This window comes from Choloepus didactylus, chromosome 3 (genome assembly GCF_015220235.1).
Source record: "Choloepus didactylus isolate mChoDid1 chromosome 3, mChoDid1.pri, whole genome shotgun sequence".
Lineage (NCBI taxonomy): Eukaryota > Metazoa > Chordata > Mammalia > Pilosa > Megalonychidae > Choloepus > Choloepus didactylus.
The window spans coordinates 214402088-214427491 of record NC_051309.1 but is presented as its reverse complement, the minus strand read 5'-3'; the positions used below and the strand labels follow the sequence as shown (position 1 = coordinate 214427491).

General features: G+C 41.8%; 1 long non-coding RNA gene across 1 annotated transcript; it reads left to right on the top strand.

The window, feature by feature from the left end:
* The first annotated feature begins 227 nt into the window (after positions 1–227).
* Positions 228–24991, top strand: LOC119530134. Its single transcript, XR_005216038.1, has 4 exons — positions 228–272; positions 18344–18443; positions 20061–20218; positions 24686–24991. It is a non-coding gene; the product is annotated as an uncharacterized LOC119530134 (long non-coding RNA).
* The last annotated feature ends 413 nt before the right edge of the window (positions 24992–25404 follow it).

The following is a 25404-nucleotide window of genomic DNA, read 5'->3' as shown; positions in this document are numbered from 1 at the left end:
GTAGGCGATAACTCTGGATGATTTCCATGCAGGTGTGGCCCCGCCCATTCAGCATGGACCTTGATTAGTTTACTGGAGCACTATATAAGCTCAGACAGAAGGAGCGAGCTTGCTACAGCCAAGAAGGACACTTTGAAGAATGCACAGGAGCTGAGAGAGGAACATCCTGGGAGAAAGCCATTTTGAAACCAGAACTTTGTAACAGACGCCAGCCACGTGCCTTCCCAGCTAACAGAGGTTTTCTAGATGCCATTGGCCATCCTCCAGTGAAGGTACCCAATTGTAGATGACTTACCTTGGACACGTCATGGCCTTAAGACTGTAACTTTGTAACCAAATAAACCTCCTTTATAAAAGCCGATCCATTTCTGGTGTTTTGCCAAAAGGCAGCATTAGCAAACTAGAACATCCCAGAACACACTATCTGGATAGGTTCTGAATCTTTGAACAATAAATTTCTTTGTGTTTTAAGAGTTCAGTTATCAACTTATCCCTTACCTCTCATGTTTTACTATAAGCTGCAAGGAGAAACCAGACTATACTTTCCACACTTGGCTTGGAAATCTCCTCAGCTAAATATCCAAGTTCATTGCTTTCAAGTTCTGCTTTCTATCCAACATCAGAACTCAATTTTGCCAGGTTCTCTGCCACTTTAAAACAAGAATTGCCTTTCTTCCGGTTTCTAATAAGACATTCATCATTTCCATCTAAGGCCTCATTGGAAGTACCTTTAGCAACCATATTTCTACAGTCTCTTCAAAGCAATCTATACTTTTTCTATCAAGCACCTCACAATTTTTCCTGCCTCTACCCATAACTCTATTCCAAAGCCGTTTCCACACTTTTGTCATTTGCAATAGCAGCACTCCATTCTCAGTACCAAACACTGTTTCAGCTTCCTTGTCTGCTCAAGCAAATACCGTACAGTGGATTGTCTTAAACAATGGGAATATATTGGCTCAGTTTTGAGTCTAGGAAAAGTCTAAATCAAGGCATCATCAAGGCAATGCTTTCTTCTCAAAGACTGTGGTGTTCTGGGCTGGCTTCCGGCCATCTTTGGACTTGGGCTCCTCTGTCACACGGCAATGCACATGGCGGCCCCTTCTGGCCTCTCCCTTCTCTTTTGGGTTCCATTGACCTTCAGCCTCTTGCTTCCTCTGGCTTTCTCTATATATATGTGAATTTCGCTCCGCTTAGAAAGAACCCCAGTAATAGGATTAAGACCCATCCTGATTGAGGTGGGCCACACCTTAACTGAAGCAAAAGGTTCAAAGTGTCCTGCTTACAATGGGCTCACACCCACAGGAATGGATGAAGTTTAAGAGCATGTTTTTCTGTGGTACATAGCTCCACATCACCTCACTCATCTTCCGCTTGCATCTCTCCTTAAGTAACTTACCCTTCAAGATGGGAATTTCCAAAACTGAACCTATCCAACACCTCCCATATTTTCCCAGTTTTTCCCTTTTCTGTTTATTTTTCTGTATCTGTACCAACCATGGAAATTATTGTAACACTTTACAGATTATAAAACTGAGCTCATTAATTCTTCCAGGCACCTAGGCTTGCAGCCTGTAGCATCAGCACTGGCTCCTATTTCTCTTTCATTCCTTATGTCAAATTTACTACCCGTGTCCTTGGCTTTATCTACAAATAGACCCCAAAGCATATACATGTGTGACTGCCATTACTTTTTTTTTTTTTTTTTAAGAGAAAAGAATGATCTTATTTGTATGTATAGAGCCAAAGGGTTTTTGGAATCTGAGATATCTGCCACTGAGCTACGTAAGGCAGTGCTGCCAATTTGAACTGGGCCCCAGTAAAATGCATGACTGACCAACATAATGGAACATGAATGGGTCATTTGAAGCTGCTCTGGTTTATTGATTTGATGTACATACAACATACATATAATAAAATACCTTTGGAGATTTTAAATAAAATGTAGTTATGTTTTAGTAGACTCTTTTACAGTGAAATTACACCTCTCAGATTTTTGCACTCATAGGTATATCCAGAGATTGATTAATTCCCTGCCCTCCCTCTGCCCTTTTTTTGATTGGGTTACATTTTGTGGTAGAACCCATCCAAATAGCACAGAGAGTCATGTTAAGTTCAGGATTTACATTTTACATCAGAGATGTCTAGAGAAAGATAAGAACCAAAGCAGGGAGAGCAGGGAAGAACCTCAGGTAAACAGAATTTTGAGAACAAGGCAACCCAGCAGAGTGGAAAACAGATGACTTCATAGACAATTTCCCATGAAGGGAAATGAATTGAAAAGGAGCCAGTGTAGTGAAGTGCAGTGAAGACAGCGGCTGCCTCCACAAATATGTCATTTATTTTTGGAGGGTATGTGAATATCTTTCTACCTTCCTGGACCCCATGGTCAGCACGGCCAGCCAGTGGAAACGTGAGTGTTGGCTGCACTAAGCAGGGTTAATTCATTCAAGCTGCCCCACTTCGGTGGCAACTAAAAAAAAGTGTTTTAAATGTTTTCTTAGCTTGGGAGCTCTGCTTAGCATAAAGCGTAACAAGAGGAGTAAGGCTGAGGTACAGAATCACTGATAACAACTTCTCCTAACAATAGAAAATTGTAGTATACTCAGTCTATGCTTTATAGGCCTTAACGCCAGGTTGTGTGAATATTGCATTTATAACAATATAAATTACATAAAGAATGCTATATTTATCCGTAGGTTTCAGTGGCAATTCTGAACCCATTAGACACAATGTACTTTGATTTTTGCTAAGCTAATGTCTCATGGATTGTGGACAAAATTCATTCAGGTACCAAATTAAGTATGAGATCTTCTCACACTTAATTTCAACACTTCTCCCTTTCTTTTGCCTTTGGAAAACTCCCTAAAAATCCGTTTGGTTGTTTTTGATCACTTTAAAAATGGTGAAAATGTTTCCTTTATTTGTCAAAAAAAAAAAAAAAAAAGAAAAGAAAAGAAAAGAAAAAGTAGATGCGTTTTTTACCCTCAACTGAGAAGTGGCTTTGTTTTTAATAACTTTGGCATGTAGCATATCTGGTCCTAGAAGAGAATAAGGCCTTATTTAAAGAAAGCATATTCTGAGTATCTGCACGTTACAAATTTTTTTTAAAGTTATTTTCTGCAGATGCCCAATACAGTCTGCTACTTTTATTTAAATGTTACTATCCTTTTGTCTATATCTGTGTTCACTGTAAACACTAGTGACGGCTTGTATATGAAAACAAGAATGTGTAAAATATGTTATCTGAGTCAACATGAATTTTAAAAATAGATTCTAGTCATAGTCTCTTTTTAAAAAATACACACATATACACACTATGTATGTCACTTAATGGTCCCTCCTGTTATGAATTTGTGGAACTATGTTACAAATCTTCACAATAATTTTGGCTCATGAACAGGAAAGGAGCGTGCTACCTAAGTTATGAAAGTATTTGAACTAAAGAATACTTCATTATTAAGTGATATTCAGTTTTATCAGTTAGCTAATATACAGTAGCTTGAAATAATGGCTAAAAAAGTGTTGCCAAATATAGAACTTCCTAATAAGCATTAGCCATACTACTTGTGTACTTGATGTCACCCCAGCATGGCTTAAAGATGAGTGTAAATGGAGGCATCTTGATATTTCCAGTACCAAGACTTGCTCTCTGAGTCTTTTACTTTGCCGCCTGACCTTGGTGGGAAAAGGGATGACGCAGTTGTGTGGTGATGACACCAGATCAGGTTTATTGGCTTCAGAGTTCTCTCTCCATAGACAAACCAACTTTCCTCCTCACTGACTCACTGGAGATACTCGGAACTGAATGAGGGTGAACTTTACCTCCGAGACCTGTGGTTGTTGTATCGGGTCTTCCGCAAGACCCTGGAATGGGAGACGAGTTTGAATTCAAGGGCAGATTTACAGTTGTGATTTTCAATTTAAACTGGGTCCTGGGTGATTTCTTTTCAAGCTTCTATGTCATGTAAGTGCATATAAAAAGCGAGTGAAATTAAACAGCAAAGGGCTAGTGTTCTGAATTCCAGACTTCTGAGGGCTGAGTTTGCAGACTGCTCAGCCACTGGCTGTGTGGAGCTGCCCCTATTATACCTGCTGCCCATCTGGAGTCACTTAAACTCCATAACCACTTATCTGCTCTCTCCTGCAGAAAAAGCCCTTCCTTGCATTCCTGACAACACTTAGCTCGACCTTATGGACAGAACGTGACTCCCATATGATATCCCACCATAAATCCAGTCAACCTACATGCATTAACATCTTTAGTGGGCATGGAACTTAACAAAGTGCTCATTCCAGAGCCCAGCGTTTTGAGGTAAAGCAGGTGCCCTGCTGGGTATTTGAACAACTTTGCAGAAAATGCACAGTTTTCTTTGATACCTCCGGGTGTGGGTTTTCAAAACCCTGCTCAACAACGAGGGCTCACCATTTGCAGGACTGGTGGGTGGCTTGTCTATAGCAGCAACGTCTTTGCTGTTAACAGTTGCTGTCTTAGTTTCCCAGGGCTACTATGACAAATACCACACAGTGGGGTTGGCTAAAACAACAGGAATTTATCATCTCACGGTTTTGGAGGCTAGAAGCCCCACATCAAGGTATTGGAGGCCTTTCTTTCTCTTGGAGTCTGTAACTTTCCGACAATCCTCCGTCATGTGGCACTCTCTTCTTGTGCCTGCTCTTCTAGCTGACTGCAGCCAAATTTCCCCTGCCTTGTAGAGACTCCAGTCATATGGATTAAGGCTCACCCTGATTCAATTTGACCTCAACTAAAGAGGATCTTCGAAGATCCTATTCCCAAAATGAGTTGGTACCTTAGCTAATAATGACATCCTATTTACAAATGGGCTCACATCCACAGGAACACAGATTAAGACTTGAACATGTCATTCCCCAACAGTTGCCAAGAAGCCTCAACAAATCATGAGGACACATGTGCTGCATTCAATGGGGATATCAATTGCCCAGTGATAGAAAAGCTGTACTTGAAGCCAGATGTTTGTTCACTTGGTATACTGTGCACAAAATATCAGCCAAGCTCTGCTTAAGGCTCTGTGGAGGGCATTTTAATTGGACTTGATGGGCTCCAAATGTGTCTGATGACCAGTTTAGATTGGCCCTTCAGTATTGGGATTTGGGATGTCATGCTGTGTCAGGCAGTGTGTCGTTTATGGTCTCCCTCTTTCCTATGAGACAGTGTCTTGTCAATCTTCAACTCTTGGCAAACATGTCCTTTCCCTGAGGGGGAGGCCTGAGCCTCTTATCTAAAGTAGCCACCTCCATCCCCCCATCCCGCTCTGTCACATCACCACGCTTGTTTATTTCATAGCACAAATCACAATTCGTAAATAAATATTTGTTTGCTCACGTCTTTATTTTCTGTCACATCTGTTTATTATCTCCACAAGCTCAAACACCCTCTGTCCATTGTTCCCCCACACCCCACTCTATCCCCAATGCCTACCACACAGTGACTACTTGGTACATCATAGACTATGAATAATATCGAGTTAATCAATCAATCAATTAATCATTAACTGTGAGGCATTATTGAAATCCATAGATGAGGCTTCTTTTTTTTTTTTAATGCTTCCTATTTATTCCTTTGTACAGTGACTATTCTGGTTTGCTAATGCTGCTGGAATGCAAAACACCAGAAATGGATTGGCTTTTATAAAGGGGGTTTATCTGGTTACACAGTTACAATCCTAAGGCCATAAAGTGTCCAAGGTAACACATCAGCAATCGGGTACCTTCATTGGAGGATGGCCAATGGTGTCCGGAAAACCTCTGTTAGCTGGGAAGGCACGTGGCTGGCGTCTGCTCCGAAGTTCTGGTTTCAAAATGGCTTTCTCCCAGGATGTTCCTCTCTAGGCTGCAGTTCCTCAAAAATGTCACTCTTAGTTGCACCTGGGATATTTGTCCTTTCTCAGCTTCTCCAGAGCAAGAGTCTGCTTTCAACAGCCATTTTCAAAATGTCTCTCATCTGCAGCTCCTGTGCTTTCTTCAAAGTGCCCCTCTTGGCAGTAGTAGCTTGCTCCTTCTGTCTGATCTTATATAGTGCTCCAGTAATTTAATTCAGACCCACCCCGAATGGGTGGGCCAACACCTCCATGGAAATTATCCAATCAGAGTCATCACCCACAGCTGGGTGGGGTGCATCTCCATGGAAACACTCAAAGACTTTCAATCTAATTAACACTGATATGTCTGCCCACACAAGATTACATCAAAGATAATGGTGTTTGGGGGACATAATACATTCAAACTGGCACAGTGGCATATATTTTATTATGAGATTTTTTTTGATAGTACTTTTAAACTGTCTTGGGAAAAGTTGCTCAAACCTCAACTCCAGTATTTACCAAGAATCCTAAAAATTGTTCCTGTGATAGTGATATTTATTAGATATCCCACATCCGTAGGCCCTGATGGACTGGCTCCCATTGCAGGGTGGATAATGTTATCAGACAGACCTCTTAATTGGCAAGAGCTGTGGCCTCTGGAAGAGTGTGCACATCCCAGGGGGGAGCAAAATGTTCCAAAGGGTTTGGAAAGAAAATATTAGAACTTCTACTTATGTACTTTTATTTACAGATAAGAAAGAAAGTAAGCTTTATGAATTACAGAACATGTTTTGACAGTCATTCATATATAAATTTGTATGTGAACATACATACAGCAGGGAGGGTGTGCTCACATTTTTTTTTACTGATAGGGGCTCACAGTGATAAAAAGCATGAAACCACCAGGCTAGACCACTGTGTTACTGTAGGTTTCTTGAAGGCGAGCATCACAGCTTATGCTTCTTCACATTCTTCAGAGGACCTAATGTCATTCCTGGAAGATACAAATAGTTGATTGATTAACGAGGCCAAAGACCACCAGTGCTACTCAATTCAGGACATTTAACTTTCCACCGGAGAAAAAGGAAATCAACAGGTTGTACCCACTGCTGTTTATGGTTCACCAAGAAATCACTTTCTTCCAAAAAAAAATTCAGTTTTATTGAGATATATTCACATACCATACAATCATCCATGGTGTACAATCAACCATTCACAGTATCATCTTATAGTTGTGCATTCATCACCCCAATCAATTTTTAACATTTTCCTTACTCCAAAAAGAGTAAAAATAAGAATAAAAATAAAAGCAAAAAAGAACACCCAAAGCATTCCACCCCCCCATCCCACCCTGTTTTTCATTTAGTTTTTGTCCCTATTTTTCTACCCATCTGTTCATACACTGCATAAAGGGAGTGTGAGCCATAGGTTTTCTACAATCACACAATCACACCATATAAACTATGTAGTTATGCAATTGTCTTCAAGAATCAAGGCTACTGGGTTGCAGTTCAACAGTTTCAGGTATTTCCTTCTAGCTATTTCCAATACAATAAAAACTAAAAACAGATATCTATATAGTGCCTAAGAATACCCTTCAGAGTGACCTCTCAACTCCATTTGAAATCTCTCAGCCACTGAAACTTTATTTTGTTCCATTTTACTCCCCACTTTTGGTCAAGAAGACTTTCTCAATCCCACGATGCTGGGTCCAGACTCATCCCCGATGCTGGGTTCAGGCTCATCCCCGGGAGTCATATCCTGTGTTGCCAGGGAGATTTACACCTCTGGGAGTCATGTTGCTCATAGAGGGGAGGGCAGTGATTTTACTTGCAAGGCATCACTTTGCAAACACTGTGGCCAGTCCTAGAAAAACGACTCAGAAGGCAAGTGCCACTAAATGTTGGGACAGCCAAATTGTCTTAGTATGTAAAGGACAGAATATTCCATTTTTCCCATTTGCTTTCCCCTTGGGGCCTCAGGAATCAGTGACACTGAGTCTCCTGGTTGAAGCATTAACCCACATAAATTTGGAAAGTCAAATTAGAGGGTCACAGAAGCACAGGCCATTAGTTATTTTTGTGAGGAATCTCAAACCCTTTGCTTGCATACTTCTAGTGATGTGGAACTCACTCCCTCTTTCAAAAGGCTCTGATCCTCACGTTGACTTAACTCTGTTTCTAGGTCAATTCTGTCCGTAGGTCTTGGTGCTTCCCTACCCCCCAAAAGCCTAACCCTCTTCCATATGAATAATCCCCAAGGGCTAGAAGAGAGCTGGCGGGTCCAGAATGGGCTTTTCTACTGCTGACTAGCCATCTCAGTCTTTTCAAGTTTTTCCCATATTCTTGGGGCTTCCGTTCCCATACATCTTCATTATCCTCCTTGAAATGAGCTCTAGTTTGTCAGCCTCTCCAGAAGTATGGCACCTAGGATTATGCATAATTATCCAGACGTGGCCTGGTGCGTGTAGACCAGGCAACCCTTCCTTGCCTTTCTATTCTGTAGCTGAGCGTGGAGCCTACTCTCTTTGCAGACATGTTACATTGCAGATGCACATTGAGCCTTCAGATTAGGAAATCCCCTCTCTCCTCACCTTGAGCAAGAGGCATAATGGATCATTTTTTCCTGCTCTTTCACCCCAAACCAAAATTTTGAATTTTCTTAGTACTGTGAACTTTAGAAGAAAAAAAATGCTATCAATTTAGATCACCAGACATTTGCATCACTCTGTTCATTTCTGATCCTTATCAACGAGCATGCAAACTGATTTATATTTATAGCCAGGGCATACATGCTCTTTTGCACTCTTGTCTCAACGTTATCTTACACGTACACTTCAATGCATCAGCAGAATCTGTAAACTTAATTCCTTTTAATAGCAACATAACATTCCATTGTCTTAACGTGCCATAGTTTGCAGAACCTTTTCCCAATTTTGGGCATTGGGTCTCGTTCCATTTTTCCACTGTTATGAGTGGTGTTACTGTAAACATCTTTATACTGTTTGCTTTCTTTTCTCTTTTGCATATTTCCTTGGGGTATAATTCAGAAGTGGGATTGCTGGGTCAAAGGGTATGAGCGGTTTTATAGCTTTTGTTATATATTGCCAGACCAATGCCCAGAGGGGATGGATACTTTTTGAAAGTGCCAAATAGGACAATTGGTCTTGGAGAAGTTGTAATTTAACTGGAAAAGCTAGGCCTGTGTGCTGCATCAGGTCCCTTTCCAAGCCCCTACGCTTAGCTCCAGTTATCTAAATGTGAGGGAGATGCTGTCAAGACCAGCATCTTCTGTAAACCTGGCTGAAAACACCCAGAAGTGTGCCTTGCTTCTTTCCTGAGAGGACTTTCTCTCTGAGAGGGAGCTGCAAATGCTCTGGAGAAGGATGGTGTCACCTGGGTTCTAATTCCAGATCTACCACCTTCTTGCTATGTGACCTCAGGCAAGTTGTCCAACCTCTCTGATCCTCAGATTTGTTCCTCATGTAAATGAGATTAAATGATTGTAGGGACCCAGGGCCCAGGCCCCCTCCCCTCCATAGTTGAAAGTGGGTTATGGCATGTAGCCGCCTACTTGACCAGGACAAACATTAAAGGTCATCAGACCTCCTTGAGGTGGGGGAGAGGGGAAGAATGTACAAATGGTATCATAAACAAAGCATTAAAACTCCCCTCCCCTGATCACTGCTGATAACAAATCTCCACACCCCTGTGTCACAAGACCCTGCTGAAACTCTTTCTCACACCTTGTGGAATGTCTTTGTCCTAACCTTATAAACCAACCCCTGGCACCCCCCACTCTTTGCAGAGCACTAACTTCTATCTTTCCTGGCCGGCCGCCACCGTGGAACCATCTCCTGCCTGTAAGTCCCATTAAACTCATGTTTACTCCATGCCTAGCATGTTCTTCTGTGTTGGGACTGAGCTGGGTTGGAATAATGGTAGTCCCTACTCAAGGTTGTTTTGAGAAAATATTTGGAAAGGGCTGGGCCATTGCTAACACCTACAAGCCACTTAGTGTGAAGGGACCCTGTGGTGTTTTTCCTTTCCCTTTGTACTGCCAGAGTCCAGCCCTGTGTTTGCTCCACGGTTGAGGGAATGAATAGACTATCTTTACACACTATCTTGCTTCATGGTGTTTAAGAGCTGGAAGTAAACAACAGAAAAGTTTCTGAAAGAATAAGTTTTCAGCATGTGAAGACAGACCCACACTGGAATGTTTGCTGGATGTGCCAGGCTTTGGGTCTGTGCTTTGGTTAATTCACCAAGTCTATCATGTTGTTGCTAGGAAGAGCATCTCCAGTTTTTTTCAAACCTACAGAGGCTTAAGAATGTGTAGAAGAGACAGGTGGAAAGCTTAGGGAGAGAGGTCAGGGAAAGCCGGGTCTCCCCCGAGATGTTTGCAGCAGCGTTCTGTCTCCAGGAGGGGTTGGCAAGCCTGGCTGGCCTCCTTCCTGCTGCTGGAGGAGGATCCAGGGAGGTGAAAGGTGCAAGTGCAGGTGGTCAGCTCCCACTGGGAGACACTCCTTCCATTCCCAGAAGCACTCCTTCACTGATGCCTCTTCTTCCATTGAGATGTGGAGTCTAATGCCTCTCGCCTTGGCCGAAGTGACTTGCTTGACTGGTAGACAGCTACAGAAGTGACATTGTGCAGCTTTTCAGGCTAAGACATAGGAAGCCAGTAGCTCCCACCCGGCACTCCTTTTTTCTTTTTTCAATTTTAAATTAAAAATTTTTTTAAATTTGATTTTATTGGATATATTCACATACCATGCAGTCATACAAAGTGTACATTCAATTGTTCACAGTACCATTATATAGTTGTGCGTTCATCACCAAAATTAATTTTTGAACATTTTCATTACCACACACACAAAAATAATAACAATAAAGATTAAAGTGAAAAAGAACAATTAAAGTAAAAAAGAACACTGGGTGCCTTTGTTTGCTTGTTTGTTTGTTTCCTTCCCCCATTTTTCTACTCATCCATCCATAAACTAGACAAAGGGGAGTGTGGTCCTTATGGCTTTCCCAATCCCACTGTCACCCCTCATAAGCTACATTTTTATACAATCGTCTACAAGATTCATGGGTTCTGGGTTGTAGTTTGATAGTTTCAGGCATTTACTGCTAGCTATTCCAAGTCTTTAGAACCTAAAAAGGGTTGTCTATATTGTGTATAAGAGTGCCCACCAGAGTGACCTCTAGGCTCCTTTTGGAATCTCTCTGCCACTGAAGCTTATTTCATTTCCTTTCACATCCCCCTTTTGGTCAAGAAGATGTTCTCCGTCCCACGATGCCTGGTCTAGATTCCTCCCCGGGGGTCATATTCCACGTTGCCAGGGAGTTTCACTCCCCTGCCACCCGGCACTCTTGAAACACTTTCTCTGGGAGCCCTGACCACTCTGAGACCACCCTCCGCAGAGGCTACTTGATGGTCTCAGAGGGTCGGCAATTCCAGCCAAGGCCACCACAGCTTTAGGGAAGCCAGTGAGTCCTCTCATGCCCTCCAGATGAGGCCACCCAGCAGCCGGACACTACTGACCAATCTCAGATGATGCCATGCAGAGCAGAGAAGTTGACCGGCTGAGTGCTCCCAAATTCCTGACCCACAAAATCATGAGGTGGACTGTTTGTCATTGTAACCTGCTAAGCTCTGGGGCAATTGATTATGCAGCAATGGATCACTGGATACCAGAGGCTTCCTCAACCAAGCCGAGCCCCTGAGCTCAGCTCTACTCAGCAGAACCAACACTGGATTTGTGCTCCCTCTGCTTATTGTTTGGACCAATTATCAGGGGCAGTGGAAAAAGTCATTGATGTCAGTAGTTCCATTTGACAGGATTCTCCAAATGTATTTTTGGACTAGAGTCTATTATTTATTATCCCTTCCAAGCCCCTATGCTTAGCTCCAGTTATCTAAATGTGAGGGAGATGGTGTCAAGACCAGCACCTTCCGTAAACCTGGCTGAAAACACCCAGAAGTGGGCCTTGCTTCTTTCCTGAGAGGACTTTCTCTCTGAGAGGGAGCTGCAAATGCTCTGGAGAAGGATGGTGTCACCTGGGTTCTAATTCCAGATATACCACATTCTTGCTGTGTGACCTCAGGCGAGTTGTCCAGCCTCTCTGATCCTCAGATTTGTTCCTCTTGTAAATAAGGTTAAATGATTGTAGGGACCCAGGTCCCAGGCCCCCTCCCCTCCATAGTGAAAGTGAATTATTGCACGTAGCCGCCTACTTGAGCAGGACAAACATCAAAGGTCATCAGACCTCCTTGGGGTTGGGGGGAAGAATGTACAAATGATATCGTAAACAAAGCATTAGAGCAGGACGAGTCAGCAGTATTCCAGAATACCAGGAAAATGGATTTTTCTGTTGTATTGAAAGAGGGAAATGACAAAGCAAAACTCTCCAGAGCTCCTCCTGTTAAACTAGGCTGCCCTGTTATATGTGGGGTGACTCTGTTCTTTGTCAGCCTTTTCTTGAGAGCCCTGACCTAAACGAGGAGCTGCTTAGAGCACCCAGATATTAGGGCAATCATTGCACCTTCTTACCTGCCCTGACCCCGCTCCAATCACCAAGGAACTTTTATTTAAATTTATTTTATCTGAATTTATTTAAATACTTCGAAAGATTAAAATATGCCTTCTCTTGCTGCTTCCATGTAACACATGGTGACTATTACCAAGGCCCAGAAATATAGGAGAATCGAAAATAATGAAACTATTGACATTTCTGGTTTTCAGGCTTCTCTGGAGGGATATGTAAATTGTTAACTAGGAAATTAATCATTAAAGGAATTAGTAAAATCGGCCCAACCGTTGTTTGCTCCTTACACAATGGAGCTGGCTTCGCTTCTGGCTTTCCATCATTTCTCTAGTCACCTTGTCTGTCTGTCCCCTGTATGTTTTTTTTTTTTTTTTTTTGGACAACATTGCCTTTTATTGAATGCTTGGTATGCGTCAGGCACTTTGCTAAAATTTAGACTTCATATCTCAACAACCTTATAGAGTAACACTATTATCCTCCTGATTATACAGATGACGGCCTTGAGCTCTAGAGGAGTAACTTGCTAGTGTTTTCCACATGAGGAGACCCTTCTCCAACCACTTGCCTTTGCAAGCAACCAGGCCTTTAACATAATGAGAGGAAGTTTTTTTTTTTTTTTTGGACAACATTGCCTTTTATTGAATGCTTGGTATGCGTCAGGACCCTGTATGTTTAAGGGACTTAACTCTTCTATTCCCATTTACTTCCATGAAGGTGCTAGTGACTGCTAGAGACATCAAAACCAACACTTCATCTTGACCTTGAACTCCCTCAAGCAGTCTCTCAAAGGTCCGTAGTTCGGTATTAATTCGTCTCTTCATTCATTTTTATTTTTAATTGAGGTGAAATTCTTATAACATAAAACTCACCAACTTCAAATATACAGTTCAGTAGCATTTAGTATATCACAATGTTGTATCACGACCACCTCCTCCAAAACACTTTCATCAGCACGAATGAAAACCCCATATCCATTAAGCAGTCAGTACCCACTTCCCTGTCCGCCTGAAAACTACTAATCTGCTTTCTGTCTCATAAATTTCCCTATTCTGGATATTTCATATAAATGGAATCATGCAATATGTGACTTTTGTATCTGGCTTCCTTCACTTAGCATTGTGTCTTCAAAGTTTATCCTTATTGTAGCCTGTATCAGTACTTCATTACTTTTTATGGCTGAGTAATATTCCCACTGCTTGTATATACCATGGTTTAGTTATCCATTCATCCATTCTTGGGCCTTTAGGCTGTTTGTAGCTTTTGGCTGTTGTGAATAGTGCTGCTAAGCACAATCGTGTACAAGTAATTGTTTGAGCCCCTGTTTTCAATTTTGGGGGGTATGTACCTAGGACTGGAATTGCAGGTCATATGGTAATTCTATGTTTAACTTTTTGAGAAACCACCAAACTGTTTTCCATAGTAGCTGCACCATTTTACATTCCCACCAGGAGTGTACAAGCGTTCCAGTTTCTCTAGATCCTCGCTAACATTAGTTGCCATTTTTTAAAAAATTTCGTTACATTCATCCTAGTGGGTGTGAAGTGGTGTTTCACTAAGGTTTTAATATACATTTCTCTAGTGACTAATGATATGGAACATCTTTTCATGTACTTGTGGCCATTTGAATATCTTCTTTAGAGAAATGTCTATTCAAATCCTTTGCCCATTTTGAAATTGGGTTGTTTGTCTTTTTGTTATTGAGTTGTAACAGTTCTTTATATATTCTGGATATCAAACCCTTATCAGATATATGGTTTGCAAATATTTTCTCCTATTTTATAGATTGTCTTTTCACTTTCTTGATGATGTCCTTTGATGCACAAAAGTTTCTAATTTTGATAAAGTCCAAGTTACCTATTTTTTTCTTTCGTTGCACTTATTTTTTCCCTACTCATGCATTTATTTGCTCATTCAATAAGCATGGATCTGATTCTTAAAATATGCTATATACTGCTCTCGGCACCTGGTGTGAAAGAGGAAGTGCACAAGGTCCTCTTCTCAGGGGCTCACTGTCCTTAGTAAGTGGTCAATAAATAGTTGCTAAATGAGTGAAGGCTCCCTTGGCGGCCACGCTAGGAAGCCTCAGTGAGGAAACTGAAGCCCAGAGAGAGTCATGATCCCAAAGCTGGACAGCCACAAAGCAGAAGGGAACCAAGTAGTGCCCTGACCACTTCGCTGTATTCTTTTTTTCTCCTGCTTTGCTCGTTCTGGTCCTTCCACTACACTTCATCACACATATATGCACAGCTCTAGGCTCCAGGCATTTGCACTGAAGAAGTCACCTCCCTGGGTAGTATCACAGTGATATCTCCTTGCTTCAAGGAATGATGGTTGGAGGTGTCCGCTGCTAATCACAGAGCACTCTCTACCAATCAGTTATGGAAAAACAACAACTGTATCCCAGTGACGACAAAAGATGGCTCGGAAGACATTTTAGTCCACAAAAGAAACCCCAGCCCTTCTCGGAGGGCAAGATAAGGCTAACTTTATCTGGGGAGCCAGTGAGTTTGTTGGCATGGAAGCTGTCAGCACACCCCCTGCTCAAGGACCCTTTTGTGGCAGGAGGGCTGGATGTTCCAAAGCGGAGAGCATAACATCACTGTGAGCGACCAGGGGAGGCCGTGGGGAGGATGTCACAGTTAGCTCAACTCCAGGCCGACCTCCCATTTTAACACCACCCAACTTCTCTTTAGACCCCTTTTCTCTTTTTCCATCCCGGGCAGAGATGAGGCCCAGGTGCTAGGACACCGGGGAATGCTTGGCCCACAGTCAGGCAAACATAATTGAAGCAATTCCAAGAGGCAATTACTAAGGAGGGTTTACATGTCAAACGTTTACCATGACTCACTTTCCAACTGTGGTCCAGGTGCCTGGGAGGCAGGAAGCCCCACACAACTCCAGGGTGACAGGTGAGAAACGAGGCACAGAGAAGGAAAGTCGCTGAGCTTCAGATTACAGACCAGAGGCCACATCTGGAGGACACTCCTCCCAGCTGAGTGGGGTTGACCCATCTCTCTGGTTTTATGGGCTCTGGACCTTGGCTTGCCCTTTGCCCATGTCCGTGGCTCCTTGTCCAAGAAGCACCCAAACTTCCCTCCAGCTTGGATTTTCGGTCCTTGGGATCCTCTCTGCACTAGCAGCCGGACAACCAGATGGAAGGAGCCTCGCCAGCCCAGTGTATAAGGATCCAAATCTGCTCTCGTGTCCATTCCCAGTGGCACCTTCTCTTTGTTCTTTTGCCATTTCTCTTGCTGTGATGGCTACAGCTGTCAGGAGACACCACTAAACCTGTCCTCCCACCTGATGTCCTGTACCCCATCCTACCACTCCCCAAAGCACACGAACAGTATCAGTATCACTAATCATCATAAATTGGCCCAAACCAAGTTGATTAAGAAATATTGGAATTCTGGAGTGAAAAAAGCTTGGGCCAAGGGAAAACAAAACCCATGTTTTTTTATTGAGACAGCAATAAAAACAGGACATAAAACTGTACAGAATAACATAAATTTAGATCAGAGAAAAGAATACTAAAATGTTAATAGTAACTATCTCTGGGTGATGGAATGACTGGTGAATTTTATTTTATACTTTATTTTGTCGTTTCCAAATTTTCAGAAAGAACATGTACCACTTAGATAATTAGAAAAACAACAATAACAATATATATATTTTTTAAATATGAGAGGAAATGAAAGAGCACAGACTGGACTCCGAACTGAGTTCAGGCCAGGCTCTGTCTTTTACGAGCTATGCAGCCTGGGTAAGGGATTTGCCATCACAAATGTCAGTCTCTGCATCTGTGAAATGTGGATAATAAAACCTACCCCACAGTGTGTTTGTGTATGTGTGAAGATAAAATTATACAATGAATAGCGATGTGCAAAGCACCCAATGGGTGCTCAGTACAGATTAATTTCTGAGCTCTTTGAGGATACCTCGGTGTCCGTGGGTTCCAAGCAGACTTCTGGGACTTACACTGGACATTCATTCAACCTCCTCTCTTTCCCATCCGGGGATTCCTACTGAAACAAACCAGGCCCAAAGCAACCACCTTCCCACTGGTTGGGCTCCCCATTTCCCATGAAAACCCCAGAAGGGGCCAGACTCAGGAGCTGGCTGATTTTCATTCTTTCCCTGCCTCTGCCATCCCTTACACCTTCTTCCACGTTTCCAGTCCCAAGCAGAGAGAAAAGCCCAGGGTACACGGAACGAGAAAAGAGCTGCTGGGCCAGAATCTTCCGAGAGGATCTGGGTGCAGAGTGGAATTTTGACAGACAAGGAGAAGGCTCCTGCAGATGTGGGGCAGCAGGGAAGGGGACACAAAGCCACCCAGAGGATGAGAACAAAGGACTTGGGCTCATAGCAAGCCTGGGCAAAGTCAAGCAGAATCGGGGGAGTCAGGAGCTGGGGAAGAGCAGCTCCCCTCCAGCCAAGAGTGAGATGTCGAAAGTGGAAGGAAGGTGAACGGAATGTAAAGAAGGGGACTGTGGCTCTCACTCATGTTAAGCGTTTGCTCTGGAGCATTCAAAGCCTGTTTGGAAAGGATTGTTATCTGAGGACGGAAGGGAAAGGCGGAGTGGGTAGAGGGTGAGGGCGACGGCTGACGGCTCCAGAGAGCATTCCAACTTGGAGATAAGTGAAGGCAGAAGGTCAGGGATGAGTCAATGAAAATCTGAGGAACTGCTCATTTCACTTCTGATGTGAGTTGAAACGAGATAAATCAGAGACGCTTCAATGCTACCTGGTCTTTTCCTAATGCTGGAACAGATCAGTCACTGTCAGATCCCCGGGAAAGGCAGATCCTCTTAATCTGTATCTTAATTTCATAAAACATGTGTAGTCTGTGTTACGTCTCTAATTCTCCCTGGCATAAAAGCTAAGAAAATTCACATTGAATCGATGGATCTTTGCTTGTTAGCTGCTCGTTAGCCCCAAGCCTGCTCCCATGGTCTGCGTAGGCCCCTTCCCCAGGCTCATACCCCTTGGCCTTATCTCCAAGGGGTGTGACCAGAGCTTAGACAGGCTGCCTGGGGGCTGGGAGTCCACACACTTTGCACACAGATGAAGGGGGGTGGGGTGGTGAGAGGAGAAGGGGAGTGGACCACAGGCCAGGGGTCTGTCTCCATTTGTACTCTTGCCCCAGGCCCCAAAAGTCTGGGGATTAGGTTTAGGGGGGCCTCCAAGAATAATGCCTGGCACGTGGTAGGCAGCAATGAATGTGAATAAATGAATAAATACGTGTGCCAGTTACTTTTATAAACTGTTTTTTTTTTTCTCCCTTAGAATCTCATAGACCCTAAAGGAGCACAACAAAACCTCAGTGGTTCAAATTGAAAGCAGAGCATCTTCCTTGCTTTCAAACTGGACTCCGCCTTCCACAACTGTCAATCAGATGGAGACAAAGCATCCACCAGCACCCAGTGCCTTTATCTTTGCAACCTGGCCCCCTTCCTCATTTCTCCTTTTCTGCTCTCCCCATGGTCCTATTCTGGGGCAGGGGTACAGGAACCGTAACATTGATTTGTAGCAGAGTGTTAATAATAAGATGGGAGAGACTTTGCCTCTGAAAGACCTGTAAGGAAAGTTTCATAACTCAGCTAAAATAAGACATTTCTAATGATGAAATTTGGAGGATGATCTCCAAGTAGGAGAGGGGTTAGATTTGGGAGCACGACATCATCTACCCAAAAACGGCCAGTCTGGCACGTATCCCTCCTGCAAAACTTGCTTAGAAATGCCTTCCTTTGCCAGTAACTATTAGCCAGATCATTTTATTTCTGATGCTCAGCCACCTTTTTTTTTTTGCCTCTCCTCCCACGTGGGGAATACACCTTTTGTCCCGTTTGAATGTAGAGGAGATCAGTTATGGTGATTTGTGACACTGAGATTAAAATACATGATATTCAAACCAACTAGGAAAGAACAACCAACCTCTTTGTTATTTTGCAGGAAGGAGACCCTTGAGATGTCAGACCCTGAAGACTGGTGGTGGGTTCCTGAGGACTGTGGATCTGACAGCGATATCCCTCCTTGGTGCTGGGAGCTAAAGGTAAAGTGACCCCTACAAATCCCGTGGCGGCGTTACTGCCCCCCGCACTGTGCTGGTGTTTGTTGTTTTGCAGTCCACTCACCAGTGTGGTCCTAAGAAGAGATACAGCAGTGAGGTCTGTTAGCTTTCAAGAAGTGCAGCACACACGCAAAAATGGAGCAGTTGTGTGAAGAATGTATAGTTATAGGATAAATATCTAATTTTTTTCTTCTTTTCGAAATGAAGACTAGAAACTGGACTAATCATTTCTGATATTTTCCTAACACAACTGCATTAAAACAACTATTGAAATACCTTGGAAATCAATTAGGAGAGCCATTTATTGAGCAGGTATGATGTGTTAGGTGCTTTCCATGTGTCATTCACTCCTCACAATGAACTGTTGTTGTGGGAGCTGTAATTATCCCCATTTTATAGAAGAGAAAACCAAATAAAACTCAGATTTTGAAGATCTCACTCAGAGACACAACTAGTCACCTAGGGAAGTGGCAGACCCACCTGACTGCACAGCTGGTTCTAATAACCATGAAAAGTGCCTTTAGGATGGGGTTTCCTTTTTCACTCAATTATTTCATTCTAAAAATGTGTAGGCCAGGCACTTTGCTACATTCTGGGGATTACAGAGCTGAGCAAAAATGGGCCCTGTCCCACCCATAGAACTTAGAGGTTAGTGAGAAGACAATCAACTAATCATACATATAAAAATAAAATTGCAAACCATGCAAGCCTATAGTACTTGATTTTTTAAAATTCCTTATTAGTCTGTCATTGGCTTCCATCTATAAGTCTTGTTACTTACCAAGATGGTAAACTCCTTTTAGTTGGAACCGTGTCTTTAGAACTTAACTTAGAATTGAACTCCCCTAGTGCTGGGCACACAATACAATCTACAGAATTCCTCCTGGGTTTGGGGAAAACAGTCATTTTCATCTCCTTCCCCCAGAAGAGCTCTGCAATCCAAACATCTGTCATTAAATACACTGAAGGATAAAGAAAGGCATGCTAAGTGCCTGATCTAGTGTTTCCGAAGAGAACCAGAGGAATGTAGGAATTCTCTTGGTTCCTGATTGGAAAAATAAAGTGATATTCATGGCATGATTTTGCACTGGCACTGCAGTGTGTGCACTGGGCATATGGAGGGATAGAAAGATTCTTTCTCTCTAGCTAGGGCTCTTATGAGGAGTAAATGAGAATATATATCTACAAAGCACTCACAGCTCCTGAACACAGTAATTGCTCAATAAATGATGGCTGTTAGGTTGTTTTTGGAGGTGGAGTGGCATGGTGGTTGAGAACATGGGCTGTTGCGGTCCATTGCTTTGGGTCTGAATCTAACTTCACTGTTCACTGACAATTTGATCTTTGGGCAAGTGACTTAAGCCTCTCCAAGCCTTTTTTTTCTCTAAGCCTTATTTTCCTCACCTATAAACTGGGGATAATAGTACTTCAAAACGTTTTTGTAACTATTGAATGAAATTAAGCACAAAAAGCACTTGGCACAGAATCTGACCCATGATGAGGGCTCAGTAAAGTATTAACTATTATTATCTGTATTGACTCTCAAATTTATTTCTCTATCATAATGGATGGACTTCCCTGTGCTATCTTGTGATACAGGGATTAAATCAAAGCTCACCCATCCCCTGAGTAATCCGACCTCCATTCAGCTCAGTAGCAGCACAGAAGTTGTAATCCTAAACTCAGAAAGTGAGCTGGAAATTGAACCTTCTCAGACAGATGATTGAGAGTGGGGGTACTCTGCAATATATCAAAAGGTATGTATTCTGTCATGTCTTATTGTTCACTAACTTCATCCCTTTTTCACACTCATATTTTTAAGGCTCTTCTTACCACCCATGTTTATGTATATATGTATGTATTTGTCTGTCTCCTCTCACTGGAATATAAGCTTCCTGAGAGGAAGGAGCTTTTGTTTGCTTGTTGTGTTGCTATAAATGCTTTATTGAAGTAAAACGCAGATACAGAAGAGGGCACAAATCATAAGTGAATAGCTTGATAAATATTTGCAACATAGACTCATCTGTATAACCAGCACCTGGTTCAAGAAAGGAAACATTGCAAACACCCCTGATGCTCTTTCATGCACATTGCTCTATTTCAGTCTCTCATTCAGCGCCTAGCATATTGCAAGTGCTCAATAAATAATTGTTGAATAAATCTAGTCATTGATTCATTTATATGTATTAGGTGCCTATCTTATGCCAGGCAGCATTCAAAGTGCTAGATACACAAAGAATAACAAAGAATAAGGTACTCTCCCTTTCTGAAAAGGCTCTCATGGTCAAGTGAACTTTCAAGGGCAAGTGGGAAACTATGAACCTGCAACCCTGCAGAGAATGGACTACCCGGGGGAACTTTTACAGGTAGGGAGAAGGAGGGAATATAACCTGTAGCCCTGGGAAATTTCTCTGGTGGAATCAATTTGGGGTATATGTTCAACTCTTTCCATGCAAGTATTTATTGACATCTCACATTAGTAATTAAAGTACTTTACTTATCTGGTGGAGCTGTTACTAGAAGCATTGAATGTTAAAGCTGAAAGGGTCCTCATTGATCATCACATCTAAACCCCTATTATATGAGTTAATAATCTTTTGGTTGCAGGTAAGAGAAAACCCAACCCCAACAAGCTTACACAATAAAAGGAATTTATTGGCTCATATAGCTGAAACGTTCAGATATATGGGAGGTTTCGGGCAAATCTTGATCTCAGGAGTTTAATAATCTCAGCACAGTTCCAGTTTATTTTAGTGTCTTTCTCTGCCTTCTACACCTCCACTTTATCTTAAGTCTGTTTTCTCTGAGGTCACAAGATGGTGACTACCATCTACTTTCATGGAATTACGAGTTTTCATACATGTCCAGCTGAAAAAGAGTATCTCTGTAAGGTAGATATGTTCCATAGAAGAAGACTTAGAAAGTTTCCTTCCCTGAAATCTCCAGCAAATGTTATCTTGCATTTTATTGGCTTGGAGTTATTACTTTCCGATCTTTGACCCAATCACTGGGGCAGGGGAGGACGGGGATGGCTGGATGGGGTGATTGTTTTAAACAAAAGAGGGCTTGCCGCTGGAGCCAGGTGGAGGGTCAGATTTTCCCAAAGGTGTGCAGACTGCGTGGGCAAGGAATGGATAACTGATGAAAATTAGGATGCTGCTATTGAGAGGAAGGAAGACAAATAATGGAGAGAGAAAAATAACAGACATCTGGTATATTTAAGTCTGTAGTGGCAGAGATGGGTCTAGAACTTGCACCTCTGCACTCCACGCTGCCTGTTATTATTTATTGCCTGTAATGTGCAACTTACTGGGCTAGCTGCCATGGTAAAATAATGCCCCAGATCCCAAGAAACCAGAGATTTAGTAGGAGAGAGAAGGCACACACAAATAGCTAGAGTGGAAGGTGAAGTGTATGTTTACATGTAGCAAAGAGAAAAAAGCAGGGTGCTTTTCCCTGTAGAAAACCACCTCATGTAGACATATGGTGCTCCCTTCCTTAGAGGAGTTGCACACTGCTTTTTGCACTGTGAGCTAAGAATTGTCACCCCATGTACAATGGGTTTCACAAAAACAGTGCATGGCACAATCTTACCATAAAGTTAGCATGTAAGATAAACTATAATAATATGGGGAAAATTCAAACCTCTCATGTCCAAGACTCTGACTTTGTTCTGCAGAGGAATTAAAGGCTTAACTTAGTGGTGTATTATTCAGACTTAAGCTTTAAATTGTGCCCTTGAGCCTCCAGGAAATATTCCTGAAATAATTTTCCCTACAAGGGATAATGTCTAGTGAGAAACTTTCTTCCTTCCTTAGTCCTAAAATAGTTTTCTATTCTCATATCTCCCTGCTCAACACCAAAGAAGGGGCATTATTCTTTTGTTTTGAATTTAATGGATTAAGTTTTTAAAAAGGGCTAGCCTATGTAATCCAGTAGACATGGTTCTTGATAATAATTGTATAACTATATTGTTTTTTCCTTGGAATTTTATTGAGATACAATCACGCACCATACAATCATCCAAAGTGTACAATCAATTGTTCACAATATTATCATATAGTTGTGCCTTCATTATATAGTTTCTATTGTGTGACTCTAAAAACCTTGTGACTGACACTCCCTTTACCAAAGTTTATGGGCAGATGAGTAACGAAATATAGAGAAAAATATATACAAATAATAGGGGGGATAAGGGATATAGGATGTTTTTGGTGTTCTTTTTAATTATTATTATTTTTTTCTTTATTTTGGAGTAATGAAGATGTTCTAAAATTGATTATGGCAATGAATGCACAACTATATGATGGTACTGTGAGCCACTGACTGTCTACTTTGGATGAATTGTACGGTGTGTGAATATATCGCAATAAAATCACATTTTTAAAAAAGGGGCTAGCCTAGTGTATAATATGTCCTGAGTCTACAACTACAAATGATTATCACGTCTGTCTTCTCTTTAAGATATTTTGCTTAAGCAACCACTGATTTCAAAGTCTCCCTGGTTCAAGGTTCCATTTCCCTAAGATATTTAAAAGAAAGTTACCAACAAAAAGACAAACCAATTTAAATTGGGCAAAGGACTCGAATACATATTGCTACAAAGACATAAAAAATTGCTAAGCAACGTGGAATATGACTCCCGGGGAGGAATGTAGATCCGGCATCGTGGGATGGAGAACATCTTCTTGACCAAAAGGGGGATGTGAAAGGAAATGAAATAAGCTTCAGTGGCAGAGAGATTCCAAAAGGAGCCGAGAGGTCACTCTGGTGGGCACTCTTATGCACACTTTAGACAACTCTTTTTAGGTTCTAAAGAATTGGGGTAGCTGGTGGTGGATACCTGAAACTATCAAACTACAACCCAGAACCCATGAATCTCGAAGACAATTGTATAAAAATGTAGCTTATGAGGGGTGACAATGGGATTGGGAAAGCCATAAGGACCACACTCCACTTTGTCTAGTTTATGGATGGATGTAGAAAAATAGGGGAAGGAAACAAACAAACAAACAGACAAAGGTACCCAGTGTTCTTTTTTACTTCAATTGCTCTTTTTCACTTTAATTATTATTCTTGTTATTTTTGTGTGTGTGCTAATGAAGGTGTCAGGGATTGATTTAGGTGATGAATGTACAACTATGTAATGGTACTGTGAACAATCGAATGTACGATTTGTTTTGTATGACTGCGTGGTATGTGAATGTATCTCAATAAAAATGAAATTAAAAATTTTTTTTAAAAATTGCCAAGAAGCACTTGAAAAAATGTTCGAAATTCTTGGTTGTTAAGGAAATGCAACTCAAAACTACAATGAGATATTGCTGCATGCCTACTGGGATGGCTATTATATATATATATTACATATATATATAATATATTTTTTATAAAGGGAAAATAACAAGTGTTTGTGAGGATATGGAGAAACTGGAACTCTTGTGCATTTTTGGTGGGAACACAAAATGAAGATGCTACTGTGGAAAGCAGTGTGGCAGTTCCTCAAAAAGTTAAACATAGAATCGCCATATAATCCAGCAATTCCAATCCTAGGTATACACCCCAAAGAACCGAGAACAGGTGTCAAACAGATGCTTGTACCTGATGTTCACTACAGCATGACTCAAAATAGCCAAAAGGTGGAAACAGCCCCAATGTCCATCAACAGATGCAGGGATAAAGAAATTGTGGTATATACATATGATAAAATGTTATTCATTCATCAAAAGGAAAGAAGGAGAGAATGGGGAGGGATTACTTAACAGATACAGGGTTTTTTTCCTGGGCTGATGAGAAACTTTTGAAAATAGAGGTAGTAGTTGCACAACACTGTGAATGCACTAAAAGCCAACAAATTGTTCCACTAAAATTGATGAACAGTTTGTTCTGTGAATTTCACCAAAGAAAATAAAGGCTGTTCCCGTTTCTGCATTGGGCTCATTCTCTTGTGTCCCTAATATTACCATCTTCATCAAGGGTTACGAGCTCAAATAGCTACAAGAGCCAAGCAGGCAGACAAAGGAGGAAAGCAGATGTGGTCTGCCTTCTTCCTATGCCATCTTATTCATTAATTTTTTTGTATTCCCCAAAACAGAGACAATACAACACAATAATGAGAAATAGTTAATTTCCTGAAAGTTTTATGAAAACAATGGGGAAGAACATTTAGGTGGAACATGAACAGCAGAATCCATCATATTCTCCCGTCATATTTGTTCTTTCCCCAGGAGATCTTCTCCCCTGCCAGCTACCTGACTTCTCTGCCTTCTCCTTCCTACACAGCCTCTGTACATGTAAAGCAGATTCAGAAAGCAAACCGTGAAAGAACTTGACTTTGTGAGGTGCAGGTGCCCATAAGACAAATTCCTTCCATGAAGAATAAAGCCTGGTGAAGACTGCACGTCTCCACCACGGCCAGAGCTGGAGACCACGGCGGGAAGGGCTGCGGGAGCCAGGTCACCCCCCACCCCAGGGGGAGCCCTTTGTGTGCAGGGTGGAGGAAGTATTTTGAAGACCCCAGGATGAAAATTCTGCCCGCCTCCAAGTCCTTTTGTTTTTTTTTTTTTGTTTTTTTTTTCATACAAAACAAATTGTACTTTCGATTGTTTACAGTACCATTACATAGTTGTACATTCATCACCTAAATCAATCCCTGACACCTTCATTAGCACACACACAAAAATAACAAGAATAATAATTAGAGTGAAAAAGAGCAATTGAAGTAAAAAAGAACACTGGGTACCTTTGTCTGTTTGTTTGCTTCCCCTATTTTTCTACTCATCCATCCATAAACTAGACAAAGTGGAGTTTGGTCCTTATGGCATTCCCAATCCCATTGTCACCCCACATAAGCTACATTTTTATACAACTGTCTTCGAGATTCATGGGTTCTGGGTTGTAGTTTAATAGTTTCAGGTATCCACCACCAGCTACCCCAATTCTTTAG